Consider the following 9,310-nt stretch of genomic DNA (forward strand, 5'->3'; position numbering starts at 1 on the left):
GATGACACCTTACTACTTTGAGTGAACTGTATCAAACCTTCAGGCCAACTGCAGAAGGAGATAAAGGTGAGATAATTAAAAATGCAGTGAGATAATTAAAGGTGCAGTGAAAGCCTTCCTACACCAACTGGTCTCTTTTTTTTTTTTTTTTTCCCTCACCCATCACTTTGCTACAACTTCTGCAGTTCCTGGAAGTGAGCTATCTGCTAAAATCCTAGTGACAGAAAGGCTCTACCTTCCTGAAGGCTCTCAGCCTGAACTGGCTTCTGATTTTCATACTCCAGGAGGTTCTGCACCTGTCGAGCAGCAGGAATTTGGGTGTTTCCTGAATGGGAAAACAGTGTGTCCAGTGGGACCAGGGCAGTGCCCTCCCTGTGCTGGCACTGCTGAGGCACCTCCAGTGCTGGGGCAGTTCTGGGCCCTCAGACAAGAGAGACACTGAGGGGCTGGAGCGTGTGCAGGGAAGGGAACGGAGCTGGGAAGGGTCTGGAGCAGCAGGAGGGGCTGAGGGAGCTGGGGGGGCTCATCCTGGAGAAAAGGAGGCTCAGGGGGGACCTTCTGGCTCTGCAACTCCCTGACAGGAGTGGGGAGCCAGGGGGGGGATCAGGCTCTGCTGCCAGGGAACAGTGATGGCTGGCCAGGACAGGGTTAATTTTTTGTGCAGCCAGGAGGGGCACAGCCGGGACCCAGAGGTTATTCTGTACCACATCAGGTCCTTACTGCAAGTGGGGGGAAAGGGATTCTCTCCCAGTCAGGGTAGTGCCAGGTTGGGCTCCCCCCAGAGCATTTTGCATGTGAATCTCTTTTGTACCCTTTAGTTATTAGTATTGTTGCTGTTACCATTGGTTTTCTTATGTCATTACCATTTCCAGTAAATTCTTATCTCAACCTATGATCTTTGTGCCTCCAATTTTCCTCTCCAGCCACCCACGGGGGCCTAAACTAGGACTTGGGACAAGAGGAAAGGGCCTCAAGTTCTGCCAGGGGAGATTTAAATTTGATATTAGGGGAAAATTCTTCACAGAAAGTGTTGTTGGGCATTGGAAGGAGCTGCCCAGGGAGGTGGTGCAGTCCCCATCCCTGGAGGTGTCCAAGGAAGGATTGGACGTGTCACTCAGTGCTCTGGACTGGGGGACAAGTTGGGGATTGGGCACAGGTTGCACTCAATGACCTTGGAGGTCTTTTCCAACCTAAATGACTCTGTGATTTCAACATTAGTGGGAATTCTCTGTATCTGCTTTAAATCTGGGTGGTGGATGATCGAAAGGTTACTCGGAACTTTCCAGCCTTTTGCCATCAGTCTCCAAGAGCAGGGAGGATTCCAGTTGGGAAATTGGAGAACCCGTTTTCTGGCTGAGAGGACAAAACCTCAAAAAATTCAACAGGAATTCCTGCAAGAGCAGCGGGAGGGAGATGCTTCCTAGGCTAAAAATGACTGTGGATTAGGTAAACTGTAAAGATCACCATTACTCATAGGTGACTGACTTTTTTAAATGTGGATTTTTGACACAGGTAGGGGTGATCACAAACAAGATACAGGCAACAACAACCACATAAATCGAATTAGAATGTAATTTTTATTTCTTTCATTTAGTGGGTAATCATGCCATCACTACACTCGGTTAACAATGTGTGTGTGTGTTCAATGTGACCCTCTAAAAGCTTTCCATTTCCTTCCTGATTTTGTGAGGAAACAATATCAGGACAAAACTGGGCATGAAACAGACGTGATTATAACTTATCTAGGAAGTTACCCACAGGTGGAACACCCTCCTGCAAGCCTTTGCTTTTATGTGTTTCAGCCACAAGCTGCCAAGGATAAGAATGCATCACAAGGATCTCCAGGCAAAATCTGCCAGTGATCAAAGACGCACTGGAAAAACCTGCCTGCCAGTGCTGTATCTCAAGTTGGCAGTAAAACCTAGTGGGAAGGAAAAAATTAAAATTAAAAAGGGATGAGCCAGCTACAGGGGAAAAAAATAAAACTGGCTAATTGTGAGTTTCTGCATAGACAAAACCCTAAAACACTATTCCTAACTGCAGTTAGGAAACTACTACTTTGCAGGTTATTCTTTCAAGGAGGTTAAAGGGAGGCCAACTTCCAGCTGCAGAAAGATCTTGTGTGACCAAGTAAATTGGCAATAAAAAGGCAAACAAAATTCAATTTAGATGGATAGAAAAGTATATGGGGAAAAATATGTTTCGTGTGTCTCAGGAACTGACCTGATAAAACTTAAGATCTGTACTGCTTACCATAACTCCAAGAAGTGTTAGTTTAGTGTTCAGAAGTGAAGTGAGAAGTACCTATTAGGTAGTTCTTGTACCTAATAAGTGCTTGTACCTGTTAGGAAAGGAACAGGAAACAAAACATTGTGTCCAGTGAAAGCCTGTCCCTTTATTATGTGGTTCCTTTATTATCGAAGGAGTTACTGCAGCGAAGGTTCCAGAAGGGGAACAGAGGTGACCAAAGCCCTGGGCTGGCTTCCACACAAAGAACACACCTGAGCAGCTCGACTCTTCAGCTTGGAAAAGGCAGCAGTGTAGCAGGCAGGACACAGAAGGCTAAAAATCAAGCAACATGTAAAAAAAACCCCAAATACTCAAAACCAGCCATACAAACACACATATAAATTATTCTTCTAAGATGTTAAATCGCCAGTTTATACTTTAAAAGTCAACCATCTCTTATTTCATCACTGATTATTTAAGCAGTTACCACAGTCATGTGCTTTGGCAGAGAAGCACTCTCCAAAATAAAACACATTTTTTATAGTTTTATCATGTGAGGAGTTCCAAATGTGCCCCATGAAGCCAGTAAACTTTATGTCCCACTGTCACAGGCTACCCTTGAAGTGCATTTTTAAATGGGGAGGAGGGAAATGGGTCACACACACTAACCCCAGGGCTCTGTACCACACTGATAAGCTGAAAGTTTCAGGGGCAGTATAAGAAGGATCACATTATAATTTTCAAGGTAGTCTTAGGATTGGCAGAAGGGTGTAATGCCATAGAAGCTGCTCAGGCTGGCACTCTGTCCTCCCCTTAAAGATTCAGATTGGTACTGAATTTTCTACCCTGCTGCTGCTGGTGACCAATCCTTTCTTCCAAACTTGCTGCAAAGGAAAACCTTTACTTAAAATGATGGAAACCCAGCCTGGTGTGCAAGGAAAAGTCAGAATGTGCAAAAGCTGCTACATTTTTCTGGCACCCTCTGCTGTCACCAAAGCCTAGGGGAGCTGGCTGCCAGGAAAAAGGGAGTAAACTATCTGTTCTGAACTGGAGATGCACAGGCATAACAGGCTGACAAGCACTCTGATAAAAACTGTGCCCAAAAAACCCTGACACTGGCTTAGACACGTTATCACTAAAGCTGCAAAACTCCCCTGCTTTGTCACAATGGGTCTCACGAAGCCATCAATGTGAAAAAAATTCTCCATTTTGCTGTTTTGTCCTTACTTGCACAAACATTTTTCAGCCCTGATGGCCAAGATATTTTTTTAAGCGACTGGTCTGGTAGATTTCCTGCCCATCACCCAGCACTGCAGCCTGGATTTTATTTTTAAAGCAGATTTTAAAATCTTGCAATTGCTTTTAGGGCAGTTAAGACAAACTGGTAAGTGAATAGGTGCACTTGTTGATAAATAAATACTTTCAGGATCGAATATATTTTCCAGGATTTTCATGGAAGAATTTAATGTACTAAGAAAATCCATTTATTCAAAGGACAGAAGTTAATGTTTAAACAGTTCAAAAAGAGCTTGTTAAAAAAAAAAATCTTTGCTGCTCTTTGTGATTTTCTAGGATATCCACTGTTTGTTATCCCGATTGTTTACAGTGGCAGAAAGAAAGGAGGGGAGAAAAAACCCCACCCAAATCACAACTTTTCCAATGGTACTGGTAATTCATACAGAACAACAAAAAATGGTGGTGTATTTGTATTTTTGGTAGCCTCTGGTATTCTGGGAATGTGTTTTTTACCCATAGCAGCTTCATCATCAGGTGGCCCCTCACAGAGAAGTTTAAAATTCCTATCAGAATGGGTTCACACACAAAACACAGAAATCTTTAATCTAGTGAAGTGCAGAATATGTTATTCCAGCTAACAGACCATTCAGATTTGCTGTATTCTGCTTCTGTCCCACCTTTGTCACATTGTTCTTACTTCTTGTTTCCAGTCTCCACAGGAGGTATGGACCCACTTTAGAAGAGAGGTATCTTTCCTAGAAGTTAACCTACTAAATTAAAAGAAGTCTCCCCTTACACCCCTGCAATTAAATGAAGACAAAATAGTATTCTACCCTAAAAACAGGATCCAGAACTAGTTGGCAGAATGTCCTTAGCAACTTCTTTCCATGTGGCCTAGTGGCTGATTTACTGAATTTTCCAGCTGCTGGATCAAAACACCTAAAGGAGATGTTTATTTTTATTCAGTCAGTTTGAACTTGAGGAGTATCCATTTCTCCTGCAAATTTCCACTTAGTTATTTTAAAAAAGAACCCCAACAACTTTGCAAAGTTTCATATTTAAGCCAAGATTAAAATAGCAGAAGGTGGCTAATTTGAATATAGCCATAACTGTTAGAAGTTTGGGGAGGCAAAGGATGGCTTTTTGTTTGTTTAGGTTTTTGAGGTTTTTTACTATAAACACTGGACTTCAACATGCATTTTTCCAGGTTGGTTGGGGCTTTGAGCAACCTGATCTCCTGGAAGGTGTCTCTGCCATGACAGGGAGTTGGAATGAGCTGATTTAAGGTCTCTTCCAAGCCAGACCAGTCTATTCTATTATTTTTGGGCTTTTACAGAGGACTAGGCCCTGCAAGCAATACTGCTGTCAAGAATTCTCTTACTTCACCCTGTGATCTTTAACTGTCTTTTGAAGCCTTGCTAAAATACCATCCAAAATGAATCCTGGAAGTATCCTGTGAGCTAAAGAGAGTCGGAGTAAGTTAATTTATTATAAGGCCTCAGAAGACCAGCAAATACATTGGGCTTTCACACAGGTATAAAGAATTCAGCTAATTGTGTACACATCTAATAGGAAATTCACTCCACCACTCATGAGATACGGTTTCAGGTTTATAAAATGCACAGAAATACTCACTGAAACCAAAAGACTGTGTTTGCTCCACAGTGTTGTGTCTGTGTAACTCAGTTCAGGAAAAGCATTTGTGCTCTGAAGCTGTAGGAGTGAACCTTCTCTCTCTGCTCTTATGGAGCAGATTATCAGAGAAGGCTCTCACAGCATATCTGCTCAACAAATGCCTCTCTCAGTGTCGTCCTTGAACACTCAAATGTGTAAATGTTTTTGTCGTAAGAGTTACAAATTCCTGACTCTAAGTGCCTGTGAAAGCTCAGTTTTGCAGGCTGAGCAGGCACTGGTATGCACCACTGACATCCTCAGAGTGTCACTGTGGTATCTAAACATGGACCTACAGCCATTCCATGAGTGTTGTAGTTCTCACTCACCACCCCAGAGGTTTTTCATGGTGTCTCCCTCTTTCTTTGGATGCTCAGCTGGAGCTTTGAAGCAAAAACCTCTCTTTGTTCCGTACGGTGGGAATGTTTTTAGCAGAGGCTAAAATAAAAACTTCAGAAACACATTTGTAGAGCCCTGCGTAGGATTTGGGGGATGATCACTTTGACAAGAGTATTAACTGAATTGTTAGTGAACTTCCTCTGGCAATTAAAGTAGAGGTGGCTCATTCCTGCCAGGCAGACAAGACTGAGCTAAGAATGGCTGAGGTTCACAGAATCCAAGTATCAGAATTAAATCCTGAACAAGAGACCTTTATTTCAGCAACTAGGTTAAGCTGCAATTTTAATTGTAAAACAAGCCAGTACAGGACAATCACATTTGCACAAAGGGAAACAGGTCTAAAATCTGGTGAGAAGGTCTGTCTTGTAGCTGTTAGCTGAAAAAAAATAGTATCTGAAGTGACCCAATTCTGACAATTTCTCACTCTAACAGTTGGACCACCAGAGAAGACTTCTGGTTGACTTTCCTTTTTTTATTTTACAATTCTCAGCTGCAATACAGGAAATACTACTTGTCTTTCTATCAAACTATCCTTCCAGAGACATCCAGCACATTATGATACAATTACTGGTAGAAAAACAGACACTTGCATCTTGGTATGAGAAAAGAGGAAATTAAATGTCTCATTGATCAGGGACAGCAGAAAGGCCATGTTTCTTGTTGTGTGAGTGACATAGGCAGCAAAGTGAGGCACAGAAAGCCCATGTTCTGGCTTTAAAGACCCACAGCTTCCCTTCAGCAGTTTGCCCCAGGCAAATGTCTGACATCTGATGTTTGAATGACACTGAGAAACTGGCTTGAGGTATACACATTTTGTCAGAGAGAAAGCATCACTAAAGGATGATCTGCTTTGTGATTTCTGTCCTCTCTCCCAGCTGCTTTCACTCCCCAGCTGGCTGGTCTGAAAAAACAACCCCAAAAGGAATAGTATGGAGCAGCGTGGGTGGGAGGGGATGGAAGAATGGCTCCTTCAGGTTGCAGGGATCTGAACTGCCATAAATATATGCCGTTGTTTCCTATCAAGGCTGGCAGTTTCCAAAACAAGACTTCAGCCAGAGCAGAGCTTTAAAGTTTTCTTTACAAATAATATCACCCATTGGTCCAGTTTCACCTTCTCCATGTGTGGGAATGATGACAGTGACATCTTCCACAGTACACTGGCAAAGTTCCTCCATCTCCAGCTGCAATTCCAGCACACCAGGGTCCATTTTGTTCATCATCAGTAGTGGTTTGACATGTTCTGCAATACCCTGCCCCGGAACAGTCTCTGCCTGTACACAAAGCCCTTGATAAAACACAGGCACAATTAGCACTTGCATTATATACAGGGAAGATCTCTAGTCTACTTGATAGAGTGGTGACTGGCAAACTCAAATTTGGAATTTGGTGGTATCAAACCCATCATTCTCAGTTGCATGCAGAGCTCTGTTTTCTGATGGAAGGAGAAGAGAGACAGGCAGCTCCACTCTCCAGGATTTCACTGAAAAGTTGTCTTTATTTCCTCAGTTACTCTATGTTCAACCCAAAAGTTGGGTATGGGGTGGATATAATGCCCTAAGATACAGGAAATGCCATGGGCTGAGGAGGCATATCAGAGCTCATATCATTAGAAGTTAAACTTTCAGAGAAACAAGCTTCTTCCATCATGATTTTTCCTTTTTGAAGAAGAAGAATACAAAATACTCTGATTGCACTCTGAAAACTGGGAGCCTCCGTTCTGCAGTGCCCAGCTTGATTCACATGTCAGCTTAAAAAAAAAAAATCTGGCAAAATGCAAGGCTTTGAGAAAACTCTTTTTCTCTCTCCAGATTTTGAAGAAAACAAAAGGAAGAGAAGAAAGATACAAACAGAATCTTACGTAGACTTGATTCTCTTATTTCTGCGTGTCTGTGAATCAGGTTTCTTCAGCTGTGGCTGAAGCACATAGTATGACAAGGTTGATTTGGTCTGGTCTGCTATGAAATTCACCTGGAAGTGGGAGGAAAAAAGTTTGGAAAATCAGCTATCACTTCCTTTAAAAGCATACAGATGTTGATGTGAAATTTTAAACTTTTACTGAATTCACGATCTAAAGAGGAAACGAAGTTGTTCATACCTTTAAGCTTAGTATTACAAATATCTGCCCATACTTTTGGCATGTTTGTGTAAGTATGAGGAGTGGAGGCATGACTTAAAACACAGCTCCTATTTCGTACCACAAAATGTTGACTACCACGGTAGTGAAGAATCCACCCATGGAGGCAGAACGGCTCATCCCTTCCAAATGTTTCTGGCTTCCAGAAAAGCCTGGCTCTTCTCCTTTCATATACCAATATACCAAAATTTTTAGAACTCCTCTCGCAGATTATATCACAGAAAGAAATAGTTCTTGTTTCCATAATTATTCTATCTCTGGCTGAGAATAATTCCCCTCCTTCACTTGCAGAAAAGAAAGAAAAACTACCCCATAGAAATCTTGACCCCCAGAGGTGCTGGTGATTGTCTATTAAGCACATGACACCTTAGCAAAGGCAGGTGAGATGTCACTAATCTCAGCCTGCCTCAGTCTGTAATGAGTCACCTGTAAATCACAGGAGTGGCTATTCTTGTAAATCCCTTTCAATGCAGGAAGTGCTTCACAGGAACGGGGAAAAGGATAGAGCTGGAAGGAAAAATAATAGGGAAGAGTAAACAGGCAAATACAAAAATCACATGCTACATCAGTAGTTCATACTTGTTCAAGTGAAGAAAAATAGACCTCAAGAAACACCTAAATGTGTTCCTAGTCTGCACTGGAGCTGCAAATATCATAGAAATAAAATGAAATGCATTTCTACTGCTACACCAACAGAAGTTTCCAACACAGCTGGGCACATCTGAACACAGGGAACCTGTCTTCACACAAGGATAAGATCTTAATTAAAAAAAAACCAAACAAAAAAGCAAACAACCCAGCCCAGCTAAACGTATACTTATACGTAAGGAACAAAACAGGATTTTTTTTTTTAAAGAACAGATACACTGCTGATATATGTATTGCTGCATATTCTCATACTAACTTCAGATTCAACTTTTGCATTATATATTTTCTCAAAAATTGGTTCTCATTAAAAAAATGAACACTTCTTATTAAAGTAGCCAAGTTCTTTTCAGAGATGAGAAATATCTAAGCAGCAGCCTGCCCTCTTCACCCCAAAATGTATTATTTTCCTACTCTCTCTCACTTTTACAATTTTTTTCCTACTTCAAACTCTGCACAAATCAACCAACCCACCTGCCTTCTTTTGCTGATAAAGAAAATTTAGTACAAACAAGACAATTTTTAGTGTGTGCTTATGCTTTCATCAGTGACTCATCCCACACGAAGGTACTTCATTTCTGAATTTGATCCTTTGAGTTATTCTTCAGCTTAATCAGGAAACAGTGATATTTCTTTTCTAGAGCATTCTAGGATGTCTCATTCTCACACCATTTACACACATCTTCTGAGACCTTGAGATATTTCTTTGATCTCTTGCTTTTCCATTTAGAGAAAACAGGACCCCTGCCATTCTTTTCTACTTTTATAATTTTCCCACTTTTAAATTGTACTGTGCTAAAACAATTAAAACCAATACTTACAATTAATACTACAATTAAGTATAATGCCAGAACTTGCTGTATACAGTTATTTCACAATGCAAATAAATACTTAGGTGTTGAGAAGTACACCTACCTGCTCTTTGTTTTAGCTAATTTTACACTTTCTTAATGATACAAGTGAAATTCACTTCTGATTGACATTTAACCTGCACAG

The sequence above is a fragment of the Manacus candei genome, unplaced genomic scaffold (genome assembly GCF_025592945.1).
Source record: "Manacus candei isolate 608988 ecotype Guabito, Panama unplaced genomic scaffold, ASM2559294v1 h1tg000059l, whole genome shotgun sequence".
NCBI classification, from domain to species: Eukaryota; Metazoa; Chordata; class Aves; order Passeriformes; family Pipridae; genus Manacus; species Manacus candei.